Raw genomic sequence first — 17960 nt, forward strand, 5'->3', positions numbered from 1 at the left:
TATAAGGATGTATATGTGGAAGAGGCATTAGTTTCATTTCATTTTGCTTGACCTAAAAAGGCAGAACTGAGAACAATGAGTAAAAATTGTAGAAATGTAGATTTCAACTCAACATAAGAAAAATTTCCTGAGAATTAGAGCTCTCTAGAAGTAGAATGTACTACTCTAGGAAGTAGTGATTTCTAACTAATTTAAAAACTGGATTGTTGGTTGTAATTATTAAGGGGAGGGGATTTTTAAGACGTATAAGTTGAACTGAGTGGCCTCTAACTCTGAAATTCTGTGTTCTGTAACCTCTGCAGAGAAATGAAGATAATCCCTTCCAATAGAATGTATGTTTTTAAAAGATAAAAATGAAGGTAAGCATAGGAGCAAAAATATAGCCAGTGACTTTCCCAGGGTTACATTCTATGCCACAGCAGAAAGATTGCTCACTACAGTGTCCGAGGTCCTGGGTTGATATCCCACTTCTGAAGCCTGTTACTTTTGTGATATTGCCCTCAGTTTCCTTATCTGTAAAATGAAGTAGTTGGACCAGATCAGGGGCTTTTAACCTGGAGTCTGTGAACTTTTTTTTTTATATTTTGGTAACTGTTTTTCAAAATAATTGGTTTCCTTGGAAACACTACACATTGTATTTTGTGCATTTAAAAACATTATCCTGAGCAGTGGTTCACAGGCTTCATCAGACTGCCAGAGGAGTCCATGAAACAAAAAAAGGTTAAGCTTCCTGTGATCTCTACCCTACGATCTGCAAGCCTATGCATTTTCTTACAAATCTAAGCCTACATGCAGGACTAGGGAGAGCAAAGGGGAACACAGGCACAGAAACTGCTTCTGTTATAATTAAAAGAACACTGTTACCACTGTGCAGGAGGAAAGAGAACTTTGGAGAGGTCCCCAAGTGATAGAACAAAGAACACCCAAGAGGCTTGCCTTCTGTCTGCAGAAATTGACTCTTGAATACATGCTGTTCTCAACTGAATCACTCTATACTTTCCATCAGTCTTGCAATACAACACTTCCCAGCTTTTGACAAGGTGAGGCCAAATGATTCTGATCTCTCCTTTCTTCTCTATCTTCTTCTTGCTGTCGCCTTGTCTATTTCTCCTCTTGTTAGACCCCTGCCAGGCACAGGAGCGAGGCTGAAACTGAAATCTAAACATTTTGGCTAGGTTAGACAGGTAACTAGGAAGTCAGGAGATGGAAGATGATTCAAACTCATTGCTAAAATGAAATTTAGTAATAGATTTAATGTCCCCATATTATCTTTTTATCACCAACACTTGCAAAAAGCTTTTATCTATCCATATAATTTTGTGTATCAATAATCACTTTGGATCTAATGAACTGTAATAAAAACTAGTATCTTCCTAACAGGTAATTCAGTCAGGAGTTCTTTATTGCTTAGTTTTTCATTATAGGAGCAAAAAGTTAAAAAGTTAAGAACCTCAGTGGAATCACTTCTATCATCTCTTGGTTCTTATCAATTAGTATGCTAATTCTATTACCAAGAGACTATTTATTCTTTCATTTAATTCAGTTACCTTCAAAAAAAAACAATGAGGGCAGTCTATAACCTGAAAAAGGAAACAAAACTTTGATGCACTTGGACTTTACCATATGCCATATAATTACAAACTGAATTTTTGATTTCTTTCCCTCTCTGCAGAAGTGAGTGTGGCACATGTCAATATTGTCAACACAATTGATTGATTAATTGGTTTACTTTTTCTTCTTAAAATATATTTTTACATGGGATTGGGAGAACGATGTATTCAAAAATGAAGGTCATGTGAAAATAAAATATACAACTAAAATGAGATATAAAACAACAACCCAATGCTTTAATATTCTCTGATGTGAAAATCAAGGATTTTTCAAGGAAAATTTGCTTAAGTTCTGTTAACAGCCCAGGCATGGCATTCTCTTAATGAAGGCATTACTCCAGGATCAGAGTAATCATATTTAATCAGGAAAAGAATAAAACTAAGGGGAAGGGGGAGGGGAGAATTTTGACTTTGAGCCTCTGCGTATCTCTATATTTTCATACCACAAGTCTTCATTTCTTGGTCTTCTGTAGTATAAAGCTTTGACATTCATATTATTATAGTACTTAATTTAAAATGCTGTAATGAATAAGGCCAACTGAGTTTCTACTTGGTAACAATCACACCAAGACTTAGGGATTCATGATATAGAACATAGTACTTGGTAGGACATGGAATCAAATCCTGCCTTTGCCACTAACTATCTGTGTCATTCAATCTCTCTGGATCCTGTTCCTGGATCCCAGACTTGCACAATATGCTGTCTCATCACAAAATTTCCTCCAGTGGCTGGAGTCTCCTCCCCTGGAACATTCAACCCTCCTTGTGGCCTGTCCTCTTCTGCTGATGGGTTCCTTCGGGAGCACTCGTTTGGCAGGAGCAGGAGGGAATGGAGCCTAGCTTCATTCCTGGAATTCAACACCCCCATCCCCCATTTATAGTTCCTTTTTGAAGACAACACTGTCTTCCCCAGTTGGAATGTAGCCCTTGAAGGAAGGGAGTGTCTTTCTTTTTGTATTATTTGTTTTTCCAACCCTTAGCCAGTGACTAACATATAACAAGAACTTATTAAATGCTTCCCTCCTTCCCTCTTTGCCTCCTTCTTTCCTTCCTTCTCCCTCCTTCCTTTTAACTTTTTTTCTGTCTCACCTTTTCTCCTTTCTTCTTCTTTCCCTCCCTTCCTCTATCCTTTTTTCTACCTTTCTGCCTTCCCCCCTTTCTTCCATCTCTACTTCCCTCCTCCCTCCCTTCTTTCTTCCTTTCCTCACTTCTCTCCTTCCCTCCCTCTCTCCCTCCCTCCCTTCCTCCTTCCTTCTTTTCCCTTATCTAAAAGTGAGCGGGTTAAAATGGATGACCTTTAAGTTCCCTTCCAGTTTTAGAACCACAGATCTATGTATAATACTAAAAGAAGACAGTCTAGTGGGTGGAAAAAAGGAGAAAATACTTTACCACAAACAAAGAAAGTTTTAATTTCAAGATTGATGAAATATTTAGATTTCTCTAAGGTCATTTCTGGCTCTAAAGTTCAAAGATTCCATAATCTAAAATGAAAACTAGTCATTCTACCCACTGAATTTCCTATCTCCCTCCTCACCTTGGTTTTTATTCTCATCACAATATGTCCTTCTTCTCATCCTACTTCCTTCAGTTCAATTTTCCTAGCAGATTTATGGAAGTAATGAAGGAAACCTCGGTGACTGTTACTCAATTGTGTTGAGCTGTCAGCTGCTATGGTGTGTTCTCAGATTGTGTGGGTGGCATTAAACACTCAGGGATGCAGCCAAAATTTCAAATCCACACTACTGAGTGAGCAGAGGAAATAACAAAAAAAGAAAGAAGAAAGAGGCTGTTTATTTTATGCAGTATTTTTCAGGACCAAGAACAAAAGGAGAGAGGGAGATTCAGGGAACAGAGAAGAGGTTTTCTTTTATGTCTTTAATTGGTTATTATGATGGGGGTAGGGGAGACATACAGTATGATAGAAACGGAGACTCAGCTTGCCAAGAAAGAAAATACTTTTAAAAATAGTAATTTAAAAAGTGATTACTCAATTGGTACAGGACAGTTGGGCTTCAGGGTAGAGGATGTATGGGGGTGAGAGAGGAAAATTTTAGTTGAATTCAGATTTACTTGGAGTTGAAAATAGAAAGGAAGCCATCATGAGACAAAGCTGATAAAAATAGATAGTGATTATGAAAAATACCTAGAAAATGCATAGGAAAGGTTTGCTTTTCAGTGGGGACAAATTTCTGTTACATATAAATATAATGAAACAAGAACATGGAGTAATAAATAATATGGCAGAAAAGGTAAGTTGAGGCCAGATTGTGAAAGGCTTTAAAAACCAAACAAAGGAGTTTTTATTTGATCTTAGGGAGCCACTGACATTTGCTGAGAAAGGGAGTGTCTCTTCTCCAATCCTATAGCATTAACTTTCTATTGGATATTTTAAACTGGGTGTCCTATTGGCATTTTAAACTCAACACACATCAAAACAGACTTGTTATCTTTTCCCAAAATTCTCCTCTCTTCTCAAAGATTATTATCAAGGGTAGAATCATTTTCCCAGTCACCAAGGCTCACAATCTTGGTGTCAAGGCACACTCACTCATTTCTACCCTCACAACTCTTGTATACACTCCCTTCTCAGCACTCACCCCTTGTATAGGCCCTCGTCCTCTTAAGATTGGACTATTGCAATAGCCTTTTGATTGATTTCTCCCTACTCCAATCCATTGTCCATAACTGCCAAAATGATTTTCCTAAAGCTCAGGTCTGACTGTGCTGCCCTCTTCTCAGTAAACTCCAGAGGCTCCTGAAGATCAAATATAAATTCTTCTGTTTGACTTTCAAAACCCTTCACAATCTGGCCCTAACTTCCCTTTCCTGCTATATTATGTATTACTCATCTCCAGTCCCACTTAGTCCAGACACCCTGGACTTTTCACAGTTTCTCATACATGGCATCCCATCTCCCACCTTTGGGTTTTTGTACTGACAGACTCTCATGAGTGGGATGTATTCTCTCCTCACCTTCATTTGTTAGAATCCTTAACTTCCTTCAAAGCTCATCTCAAGCACCTCCTTCTATATGAGGCCTTTCTTGATATCCTGAGCTGCTAATGCCTTACTCCTCAAATTACTTTATATCTGTCTGTCCATCCATCCATTCAGTAATTTCTATCATCCTTCTATTTATCTCTGTCCTTATATCTATCCATCTATCATCTTTTTCTCTCTTCCCATCTATCTTTCTGTCCATTACCTATCATATCACTTTCCCTAGTTATCTATTCATGTATGTATTTATCATCTATTTATCCATCGTATTTATCTCCCTATTTATCCATCTATGTATCTATCTATCCATCATCTATCAATATATCCATCCATCTATTATCTTTCTTTCCATCTATCTTTCTATCCATCTATCCATCCATCTAGCATCTAACAAGGATGGGGAACCTGCAGCCCCGAGCCACATGTGGCCTTCTAGGTCCTCAGGTGCAGCCATTTGACTGAGTCTAAGTTTTACAGAACAAATCTTCTTATTAAGAAGATTTGTTCTGTGAAGTTTAGATTCAGTCAAAGGGCCACACTTGAGGACCTAGAGGGCCATATGTGACTTCAAAGCCTTAGGTTCCCAACCCTTGACTAGTATCTCTCTTTCTCTCTCTCTTTCTCTCCATGTTATTGTCCCCAGCTTGACTCTAAATTCCTCGAGGACAGAAACTTTCACTTTTGCCTTTGTATCTCCAGTGCCTAGCACAATGCCCAGCGTATATTCCGTGTTACAATACGTCTGTTGTTTGGTTGATTGGAAAGTTTATGATGCTATCAAATCTTCGACTCCCAGACTATTTCACTAACTGTACCCACACATATCCCTATATTTCTTCTCTCAGTTTAGATCTTGGCTTATCATATATTCAGTATCATCAAAAAAAAGAAATACCAAAAGACAACATGCTTTGAGGGTTTAAGATGATGCTACTGAGCATGCTCAGAAAAGCATATCTCTAGGTCGGAGATACAGGCTAGTTGTGAAACATTTTTCCCTTTGTGTAATGCTAACTAGCCAGAATCAAAGGGCCATTTGCTAGATGTGTGACAACAGCAACAACAATGACCCTCAGACAAGTCATTTTCACCTGTCATGGCATCAGTTTGTTCATCTATAAAATGAAAAGATTGGTAGATAATCCCTAAGGTTCCTTCTAGCTCTGGAACTGCATGATTCTAAGACTGAGCCCATGATCTTTGCCTAGTTTGGGAAGTAACTACCAGGTTTTGTAAGATGGCAGGCAGTGACTTCATGAATGCACTAGTGTCCCAAGTTGGTCCTGACCAACTAAGGTGTATCCCTAGGAATGTGATCTTTTCCTTCTCTAACTAGGGGTGACTCATACCATTTTTACAGCCTCATAAGCTTTCCAAGGTACTTTCTCTACAACAACCCTGTGAAGCACATAGGGACTATTTTTGGTTTGTACCTTTTTCTGATGTAGGGAATTTCCTGGTGAGGAAAGTCCCTTCAGAAATGCAGATCATCACGTAGTTTTTAATTTATACTCAATAAGTTGTCTGAGGCACTGAAAAGTTAAAATGACTTCTAGGAGTCACACAGACAGTATATATCAGTTGAATCATGGATCTAAGTATTTCTGATTCTGAGGTCAGACATCTATGAATGTTAGTGTTCTATTCAAACTTCCTCTCTGAGGTCAGTAGATGTTACAAAGAATAGAGTTCTGGGTTTGAAGTCAGGAAGACCTGAGTTCAAATCCAGCCTCATATACTAACTAGCAGTATGACCCTGGGCAAGTCATTAACCTCTGTCTGCTTCAGTTTCTTTATCTGTAAAGAAGGCATAATAATAATATCTCCCTCCCAGAGCTGTTATGAGTATAAAATGAGATAATATTTATAGTGCTTTGCAAACTTTAAAGTGCTATATAAATGTCATTATTATTATTATTTAGTATATACATTATTTCAGATTCATGGATCAGGGTACTGAAGCTTAGAAAAGTTATATCACTTTGAAAGTCATCTAGCTATGAAGTGTCAAAGCTTGGATTTTTACACTAAGTCTCCAGATTCCACAGAACGCACTTCCTCCCTTCTAGCTAGTCTGATGCTCCATCATCCCTTCAGGATGGAGAATTTGTAGGGCAGCTTTTGGCAGGGTTTGACTTGATAAAGTTGACATTAGGCAAAGAAATTGAAGGTTGCCTTAGCCCATCATAAATTTGCATTCTGTAAACTCATTTGTTCCTGTGTTTCTATGTTTGGTTTTTATGTCTTTGTTCTCTAAGATTTCTAGATTATGGGGGAAGAGCAAAATAATCCCTTTATTGGTCACTAAGAAGAGTTAGTGATTCAACAGATTTTTTTTTTCAGGCAATTGGGGTTAAGTGACTTTGCCCAGGGTCACACAGCTAGTAAGTATCAAGTGTTTGGTCTGAGGTCAGATTTGAACTCAGGTCCTCCTGACTTCAGGGCTGGTGCTCTATCCCCTGTGCCCCTTCAACAGACTTGAAAGGGAATGACTTGCCCTCATTTGTACTCTCCTCTCCCCACTCTGCTTTGGATTGTGTCAGAACTATTTGAGTCTATCTCATAAGAGGTAGAAGTAGGGACTTGTCTGTACCTTACTCTGGCAGCATGGCAATCGCTTGAGCAAGGACATTCAACTTGATAAGCTAAACCTGGCCCCTGATTGCCTTTTCCATTTTGTGTGTCTTTCATGACTGATCCCAGGTGACTGAAGATTGATCTTGAGATGGATACATCCAGGCTTGGGGAGGTGACTTTTTGAGTTTGAAAGGTCTGGAGATCCTAGGTCCTTAGTAAACGGCTATTGAGTCCCCAGCAACTACTCCAGTGCTTCCTGAAGAAGATAACCACCAGCCACATGATTCCTAAGCCCTGGCTTATCTTGCCAGAAGAGCTGGACCTAAAGGACGGATGCACGTATTTGGACAGTGCAGAGCCAAGGGGAGATGTAACTATTTATTTACTTAGCAGTTCTACAAACTGCTTCAAGGTCTGTTGTTTGTCTTGGTCTCCCAGTATTTACAGGAATTCCTGCCACTTGTTGGACTTACTAAGTTTTTCTGTCAATAAGCATTTGTGAGAGACTTTTGTGAATTTATTTTGTTTGCAGCTAATGGATTTACATTATACAATGAGGATCTTTCTACTGCCAATATTTTGGGGAGATCCTAGACCTGAGATATATCTAAGCTTTAAGCAGTTTCTTTCCAGGGCACCAGGGTAATTCTATATTGAACCAAACAGCATAAGAAAAAGAGTTTGACCCTTCTTTTAGATAGATGGTCAGGCTCTCCCAGGATTAAATTCAGTCTAACTTCATGCATGGGTCCAGACTAGAAGGGACCCTTAGTTGAGAGAATGAAGGTATAGCGCCCAGCTCAGTCCTCTGGATTCAACAGTGGATGCCAACAGAAAGAAAAAAAGGAATGTTCCATACTGCATCAAGGATGGATTCCAGGATTGAATTTCACCTCCCCCTTCCCAGCATCTGGATGTAATAGTTGACAGTGGGGATGGATAGGAATGGGGTTGGGAGGTAGGGAAGGGACAGATAGAAAGTAGGAATCTGGGCTCCTACCTCAGCTGTAATAATCCTTCAGCCTTGTTATCACCAGCCTATGATATAAGCCATTCTAGACCAATGTCAAACCATTTGGAAAGCCAATTACAACTTTACACACGAGGCTTTTTGGTAGTTTATAAATTCTAGGGCTCTTGAGCCAAAGCATCAGAGAGAAAAAATATAATTTTAGGCAGATCTTTTGTGAGACTAATGAAAGTTAACAGCAAAATGATCAGAGAAATGAGAAATAGAGGAGCCAAGGGGAGTGCTGTTGATAGTGAATGGAATAAAAAGAACAGGGGCATGAAAGAACAGCAGGGGTGCAATGAAACCAACCCTAGTGGAAGTGCTTTAAATGTCTATGGGGATAAGTTTATTCCTGATATGGAGAGATAATAATCATTTCGGGGAGGTCCATGCTGCATTAGTACAAGAAGAATCAGCACTGGTTGTAAGCCAAGTTTAGGTTACTCTAATTCCCCACAGCCAGTCTATCCAGAAATTATAGGATCTTTCTTTTGTGAGGCAGCCTGTTCAAATTACAGAGCATCAGACCCACTGGACCTTAAGATGGGACAGTGGAGATAGAGCTGGAAGGGACTTTACATGCCACCGACTCTAACTACTGATGAGGAAACTCAGAAGGGTTAAGTGATTTACTCCAAGTCACATACCACAGTTAGTTAGTATCAGAGGTGGGATTTGAACCCAGAATTTCTTGACTCTGTCTAACATTATCCATTATACAATACTGCCTCCAAGGTTGCTCTCCTAGCTTATTAGGTGGATTTTCAATGGAAAATTTATGGAAAGATATAGGCAAGAATCATACATGATACGAAGGTATGGAGTGATTGTGATCTGCATCAGTAGAGACCATACCCGTAAAAGTGAAATCATGGCTCTACCAAAGTATCAAGAAATTATATATCTCACATCAACATATGTGATCAAAGTATAATCTAAACAGAAGATTGCAGTTAGTTGCAATTGCTGGTGGCACTGAAATGAATCCTTACATTAATATCATGAGACCAAAAAAAAAATTTCAAAGTATCTTGTTACTTCTACAATAAACATATATATATGTACACACACATATAGATACATACACACATATACACACACATGCACACACATGCACACACATATATATGTATGTATATGTATATATATATATATATATATATATATATATATATATATATATATATATTGTACAAACAGGTCCTTTTCCTTTTTCTTTGACCTCTGGGATATAGACTTAGTAGCGCTATTGCTGGGTCAAAGGCCATGAAGTTCTATTGCCTTTTGGGCATAATTCCCCAGAATGGATCAGTTCACAACTCCACCAACAGTGCATCAGTGTCCCATTTTTTTCATAATGCTTCCAATACATCATTTTCTTTTTCTATTATATTAGCCAATCTGATAGGTATGAGGTGGTGCTCCAGAGTTGTTTTAATTCACATTTCTCTAATCAATAGTAATTTAGAGCATTTTTATATGACTATAGATAGCTTTGATTTCTTCTTCTGAAAACTGCCTGTTCATATCCTTTGAGATTTATTAATTGTATAATAGCTCTTATTTTTGTAAATTTGACTCAGGTCATTATAGATTTGAGAAATGAGACCTTTATCAGAGAAACTTGATGTAAATTTCCTACCTCCTCCTCCCTCCCCCCTCTGCCATTTTTTACTTTCTTTCTAATCTTGGTTGCATGGGTTTCATTTGTGCAAAAAATATTAAATTTAATGTAATCTAAATTATCCATTTTACTTCTCATGGTTCTCTCTATCTCTTGTTTGGTCACAAATTCTTCCCTTAGCCATAGATCTGACAGTTAAATTTTCTATGCTTCCCTAATTTGCTTATGATATTACTCTTTATGTTTAAATCATCTTTGAAATGTTGGTCTATACTAGTTTCTGCTAAGCCACTTCCCAGTTTTCCTGGCAATTTTGGTCAGATAGTGAATTCTTGCCCTACAAGATTGGATCTTTGGGTTTATCAAACAGTAGATTACTGTGGTCATTTCCTACTGAGTATTGTGTGCTCAATCTATTCCACTGATCTAATACGCTATTTCTTAGCCAGTACCAAGTTGTTTGATAATTACTATTTTGTAACATAGTTGCTTTGTAAATCTTCAAGTGATAAAGAAAGATGAGATAATTATTAGTTCTAGTCCAAATAAGCTTCCTTCTAACTCCAATGTTCTACGATCACAAGGTCTTACGACAATGATGCAAGAGCTAGGGGCAGCTAGGTGGCGCGGTGGATAGAGCACTGGTCCTAGATCCAGAAGGACCTGAGTTCAAATGTGGCCTCAGACACATACCACTTACTAGTTGTGTGACCCTGGGCAAGTCACTTAACCCCATTGCCTACACACACAAAAAAATGATGCAAGAGCTCTAAAGGGAGATTTACAAATAGTAAGTCAACAAGCATTTATTAAGCATTTACTACATGCCAGGCACTGTGCTAAGCACTGGGGATAAGAAGAAAGGCAAAAACATGGTCCCTGCCCTCAAGGAGCTCCCATTCTAATGGGGGAGACACCATCTAAATGACTGTTCTTCCATAGTTATTTAAGTTTTAATAACTTAAAGTGGCACCCTCTACTCAGGATAAGTGAGAAAGAAAGAAAGCATTAGCATTTGGATGGAACAGGAAAAACCACCTAGAGAAGTTGAGGTTTAAATTGAGCCTTGGAGAAGGTCAGGGAAGTAAGAAGGTAGAGGTGAGGAAGGAGAGTATTCCTGGTTTGGGGGTTCGTGGACGAGCCACTAAAAAGACCAGGAGCCATGAGATAGAGTGTCACATATGAAGAATGGAAAGGACATTTGTGTAACTGGGTCATAGAGGATGTGCAGGGAAGTAAAGGACTAGAAAGCCGGGAAGGGACCAAGTTGTGAAGGATTTTAAAAGACAAACAGATTTCACAATTGATCCTAGAGAAAACAGGGAGTAAACCAAAATTCATTGGGTAGGGGGAGTCATATAGTCAGATCCGAGCTTTAAGAAAATCTTTTGGCAGCTGAGCAGAGAATGGACTGGAGAAATGTGTCCTAGTTAGTGAAGCTACTATTTTCAAGATTGTTTATCTAGCAGAGAATTAACCAGGAAGTGTCCAGATAAAAAATCTAATCATCATCCTAAAGGCCCCCACTGTGGCACATAAACTTTCACCATTCTCAAGTGTTTGGTGGCATATGTAAATATTCACATATTGGAAGACTAACTACTTCATTTTTGTCAGGGCCCTACCTCCCTCTACTGAAACAGATCACAACTTATCTATGACTTAGGGAGTTTTCTGAAGCAGAAAGAGAGGGGCAGTAACTTACCTAAGGTCACACAACTAATAAATGTCAGAGGTAAGTTTTTTTAACTTAAAATTTTTTTTCTTCTCAGTTCCAGATTCTTTCTCTATCCTTACTCCCACCCCATCCGATAGGAAGGAAAGGGAAAAAAAGATTACAAATATGTATAGTCATATGAAACAAATGTCTGCATCAACCATAGAAGCAAGTTTTAAATCCAGGTCTCTTTGATTCCAAGCCCAGGACTCTATCCACTCTACCAGGCAGGCTGTCTCTATGCTTTGATAGAAGAGAGATTCATCTTAACATTTGCTTCACCATCTGCTCTCAAAAGTCAGCTTTGCTCAAGCCCTGACTTCAAAGGACATGAAGTTTGTCATAGCTGAGTACTGATTTCCTTCCCTACAGCTTGAACTTTGTGACCTGCCCCTGTTAAGCTCAGTTCTGTCAAGACAGCTGGCTAGTGCATTGTTCTCTGTCACATTTCCCCCCCACTTCCTTTTAGTTATTTATCTTGACTTAGTAGAAATTCTCTAAAGAGGATTTTTTTTTGTATACATCCTTATTCACTAATTATTCGTTAATTATTCTATGGTGGAAAAGACCAGTGCCTAGGAATTACAATACTTGAGGCAAATTCAGTTGATGGGGTGAGGGGTAAAATTGACAGAGACCTGTCAGTAGTATCACTGTTCCTGATCCCACTGCTGGTTCTGAGCATCCCATGTGGTTTGGGATATATGTTGCAGGCAATCTGTCCTGAGTGGTTCTATATAACTCTAGTTGTACCACCACAGTGATTGAAGAAGACAGATTATAGAAGAGGAGAGGGACTACTTACAGAGAGATTCTCAGGGGAGATCAGATTGGAGTAGCTCAAGTCTGAGAGGCCTGGAGGTTTGCAATAGGGAAGAAGCCTAGATTGTTGGAATTTTGAGACAAAGATGTCATTATCCCATGCTAATTATGGCTCTGATTTTTATGTTTAAGAAACATTTATTGAATTTTTTTTGTGAAAACCAAGTAGTTTGATACACACATAAATGTAAAAGAGGCATTTAACCAATGGACAGCCTTCTCTCATCTCCTATTTCATAAACAAGTCCATGTGTCCATGCCAAGAGTCTATGGCAACATTCATGACCCAGACTTGGCAGGGCTATTATAGTTAGCCTTTCTGTGAGAGGATTCTCCATTAAGTTCCACAAGCTCAGCTCATCATTATGATACGATGTCTCTTTTTCAAGTTCCATAGTTATTCTAGGGCCCTTTTCTGGCTTTATGATTTTCTCCATTAACCTCTCATAAAACCCCTGCTAATAATAACTTTTATAAAGCACTTAATGGCTTACAAAACATAATGCAATTCTCACAACTACCCTGTAAGGTAGACAAGCCAAGAATTGTTATTATTTCTAACATTCACTTTTTATTTTCAGTTCCAAATTCTCTCAATCCCTCTGGGCTCTCCCCTGCCCATTGAGAAGGCAAGCAACATGACACGCATTATACATGTGAAGTCATGCAAACTATATTTGCATATTAGTCATGTTGGAAAAAAAGCAAGAAAAATAAAGTGAAAAAGATATGCTTTAAGGAGTTATTGATCCCATTTTACAGATGAGGAGGCTGAGATTCAGAGAGCTTCTCACCTCCTCCTTCTGGCTTCTCTTGGTTCCTTTAAAACTCAGCTTAAATCCTACTTTCTGTTTGAGGTTTCTCCCACTGCTAGTGCCTTCCCTCTGAGATTAACTTCCATTTACACTGCATATATCTTTTAACTTTGGGCAGGTAGGTGGTTACGTGGTTAGAGTGCCAGGCCTGGAGTCAGGAAGACATCTTTCTGAGTTCAAATCTGACCTCAGACACTTAGCTGTGTGACCCTGGGCAAGTCACTTAACCCTGTTTGCCTCAGTTTCTTCACCTGTAAAATAAGCTGGAGAAGGAAATGGCAAACCATTACAGCATCTTTGCCAAGAAAACCCCAAATGGGGTCATGAAGAGTTGGACATAACGCAAAAAGATCTTTTAATCACATACTTTATGCATGTTGTCTACCCCATTAAAATATAAGCTCCTTGAGGCCAGGGACATTTTTGCCTTTCTTTGTTATCACCAATGCTTGGTACACAATAAATCCTTAATAAATATTTATCGATTGTACACAATGACAGCAACCTTGTTCGATGATCAATTTTGATAGACTGAGATCTTCTCAGCAATACAATGATCTAAGACAATTCCAAAGGACTCATGATGGAAAATGCTGGCCACGTCCAGAGAAAGAACTATGGAGTCTGAATGCAGATCAAAACATTCTATTTCCTCTTTTTTTTCTTTCTCATAGTTTCCCTTTTCTTCTTCTTTTTCTAATTTCACAACATGACTAATGTGTAAATATATTTAATATGATTGTACATGTATAGCCAATATCAGATTGCTTGCTGTCTTGGAGAGGGGAGAGAGGAGGGAGGGAGAAAAATAATTTTGGAACTCAAAATCTTATAAAAGTGAATGTTGAAGACTGTCTTTACATGTAATTGGAAGAAATAAAATACTATTAAGTGGGGAGAATTAAAAATAAATAAAATAAAATGAGCTGGAAAAAATAAACATATATTGACTGACTGTTAAGTGACTTGTCCAAGTTCACATGGCAGAGCTGAGATCTAAATGCGGGTGCTCTGACTTCAAATCCATTGCACTTTACATCCCTGCTCAATCCCTCAAGAAGCCTCTTATGCCAGTTCACTCAGCCCGATTCTCTGACTCATTACCCACAGAATGGGTTGAAGAGTGTTTTTTTTCCCAGTAAAGAAAAAATGACTTATAGAACTTTATGAGGGAGCATTCCCATATGGTATGCCTTTGCATGGCCACTTTGTTTTCCCTTTCCAGGCTGGTCATGCTGTAGGGACCACGACTATCTTCTGGCATTCTCTTCTGGGGTAGAACGATATAACGACCTCCTCCAACAATATTTTGTCCTCCTCTTAGAGACAAATAAATAAGGTGGAAAAAAATGCTGTCTGCAAGTCAGAAGGCTTGGAGTCTAGTCATGTCCCTGCCAATAATAGGTTGTGTGACTTTGGCAAGCCGTCTCCTCTTCTATGAAAAGGAGGAGGTTGGACCAGATGATTTTTAAGGCCCCTTCCAGGTCCTCTATTTGTGAAATGTCTGGGTTGGCAGCCATGTAGACAGCTGGTTATAAGAACAGTGATTTTTCCAAAGCTAATCATAGGCCTTCATCTGGGACGGAACTCAAGAATCAATGTAAGTAGATCCCTTTCTCCTTTGCATTCAGTCAGTAAATACATACATACATACACACATACATACATACATACATACATACATATACATAAACATATATATGTATATAGTCCCCGGGACAGTTCATCTACTCCTAGATAATAGAGCTGGAAAGAAATGTAGTGGTCATCTAGCCCAAACTTGCCATTTTACAGATGAGAAAACTGAGGCCAAGAAAAGTAAGGTAACTTAGCCAAGGTCACGTAGCTACTAAATGACAGATCTGGGATTTGAATTCAGGTATTCTAACTTCAAATCCAGAGTCTTTTTAAAGCATATTCTGTTCTGGATCAGGAGAATAGTTAAATGACAAGTATGATTTATATCTTTTTGAAAATCTGAGTCTCCCTGAAACTCTTTATGATCTAGATAATTTCTATACATGGTATTTCTAAAGCAGCAAGAGATACAAGGGCCTGGGTAAATTCATAAACTAGATAATGAGCCTCTAAAACACACACACACACACACACACACACACACACACACACATATATACACAAGAATTTCTAGAATTCTCCTTTTCTACCCTTTAAAATTCCCCAGTTAAATACAATTCAAGAAGCATTTATTAAGTACCTGTTTCATGCAAAGCATTGTGGACACAAAAAGAAAAAAAAACCACTTCCTGCCCTCAGGAAGCTTACACATAAACAGATAGGTATATATCTGATCAAATTTTACATTGAAATTTCTTTTTTATTATCATAAACTTGGGAAATAGCAATAAGTATGAACATTCTTTTATGAAGTATAGGACTACAGAAATAGAGGATGGCATGTGAAATGTTCTTGGTTTTCTAAAAATATAGATTACATCAAATATGGTAGCTCTGACTCTACCCTGTTTGTCTTTGTCTCATTCTGAATTTTCTTCTGTTCTCTAATGTTTCTAAATGTAAACATTTCATTGACACTTTTTCTTTCTTCTTTTTAAATTTTGGTATAACTATCTCTACTCCCCTACTTCCCCCATAGCTCTATTTCTGCCCTCCCAAATAAAAGCTCTCTTTTACAACAAATAACCATAGTAACGCAAAACAAACTCTCACATTGGTCATGCATGAAAATGTATGTGTCATTCTGTGCCTCCAGTGTATTCCCTCTCTGTCATCAGCTGGAAGGCATGATTGAACATCATTAGTCTTCTGAAGTCATGATTACTCATTGACTAAGTCACTGAGAATTTTTTTCCTCCTTTATAATGTTGGAATCATTTTATAAATTGTTTTTCTGGTTCTGTTCATTTCATTCTGCATCAATTCATATGTCTTCCCAGATTTCTCTGAATCTATCCTTTTGATCGTTTCTTACGGCACAATAATATTCCACTACATTCATATGCCATATGTTCAGCTACTCCCCAATTGATGGGCACTCACTCTATTTCCAGTTTTTTTGCTACAATGAAAAGTGTTGCTATAAATATTTTTGCACATATGAATACTTTCCCTCTTTCACTGATCACTTTGGGGTATGTGATAGCTAGGGCAAAGGGTATCACAGTTGATTGGCTTTTTGGCTATAGTACTAAATTAATTTCCAAAATGTTTGGACTAATTCACAGTTACATGAACAGTACATGAGTGTACCTTTCTTCCCCAAACACTTCAAACTACTGCTGTTTTCTTTTTCTTTTTTTGTCATGTTTACCAGTCTGATGGATATGAGGGGAACCTCACAAATCTTTTAGTTTACATTTTTCTTATTGTTAGTGATTTGAGCATTTTCATATGGTTGTTGAAAGTTTTCCTTTCTTCCTTTGAAAACCGTCCATTCATATCCTTTGGCTAGTTTCTTTCTTTTTCATTCTCACTTCCATGTTGACATGGATTTTCCTTATGATTATTCTGTATGGACAGCTGGGTGGCACAGTGGATAGAGTAGAGAGCTTGGAATCAGGAAGACTCATCTTCCTAAGTTTTAATTTGGTCTCAGACACTTACTAGCTGTGTGACCCTGGGCAAATAACTTAACCCTGTTTGCCTCAGTTTCCTCATCTGTGAAATGGGCTGGAGAAGGAAATAGTAAACCCCTCTAGTATGTTTGCCAGAAAAACCCCAAATGGGGTCATGAAGAGTCTGACACAACTGAATAACTGAATGACAAAAAGCTCTGCCCCAATCACTTAGATCTATCCATTTTATTTCCATGTTCCTATTGTTTCCTGTATGAATTTAATGTATTTCTACACCAAATTGTGTGTGTGTGTGTGTGTGTGCATGTGTGCGTGTGCAACCCACCCTTCTTTGTTCATCTAAAATGAGGTTTATGAGATGCCCACTTCTTACTTCCTTCATGTTTGTATATTCTTCTCAGTACTCTAATTATGAGAAATACTTAATTCCTTCACCTTCATTCTTCTTCCTTAATGTATTCCTTTTTCACCGTCTTCCTCTCCACTCTCTTCAACCAAGGTAATAACAAAGCCACACCCTTTCCTTGGGTTTACTTATCTCTCTGACTTAATGTAATTAGGGTTAGTGGGATTCTGAATGGACACATCCCTTCTCCACTTAGAATATGTGTCAATCAGCAGCATTTATTAAGCACTTACTATATGCCAGGCACTGTGCTTAAGCACAGGGGATACAAAGAAAGACAAGTTTCTGCCCTCAACAGCTCATATTCTAATGGGGTCTTACAAAATATATACAATGTAAATGGCAGGCAATCTCCGAGGGAAGTTACTAGATGGGGGGAAGGGAGAGGAGTGAAACAAGAAAGTCCTCTTGAAGAAGCTGGACTTTGACCAGCTCCTTGACGAAAGTTAGGGGAGCTAAGAGGTAAATAGGAGGAAAAAGTTCTAGGCATGGGGGATAGCCAGTGCACATTCATGGAGTTGGGAGATGATGCTTCATGTGTGTAGAACAGCAAGTAAGCGAGTATAATCAGATCATTACATGATATTGAAACTTCTTTTTTATTATCATGAACTTGGGAAATATCAATAAATATGAACATTCCCTTATGAAGTACAGAAGTGTAGAAATAGAGAATGGCATGTGAAATGTTCTTGGTTTTCTAAAAATATAGTGTACATCAAATATAGTAGCTCTGACTCTACCCTGTTTGTCTCATTCTGAATTTTCCTTCTACTCTCTAATGTTAGGTATAAAAGAGGCTAGGATTTGAAGTGCTTTA

This window comes from Phascolarctos cinereus, unplaced genomic scaffold (assembly GCF_003287225.1).
Source record: "Phascolarctos cinereus isolate Bilbo 61053 unplaced genomic scaffold, phaCin_HiC Scaffold_1;HRSCAF=81, whole genome shotgun sequence".
In the NCBI taxonomy this organism is placed as follows: domain Eukaryota; kingdom Metazoa; phylum Chordata; class Mammalia; order Diprotodontia; family Phascolarctidae; genus Phascolarctos; species Phascolarctos cinereus.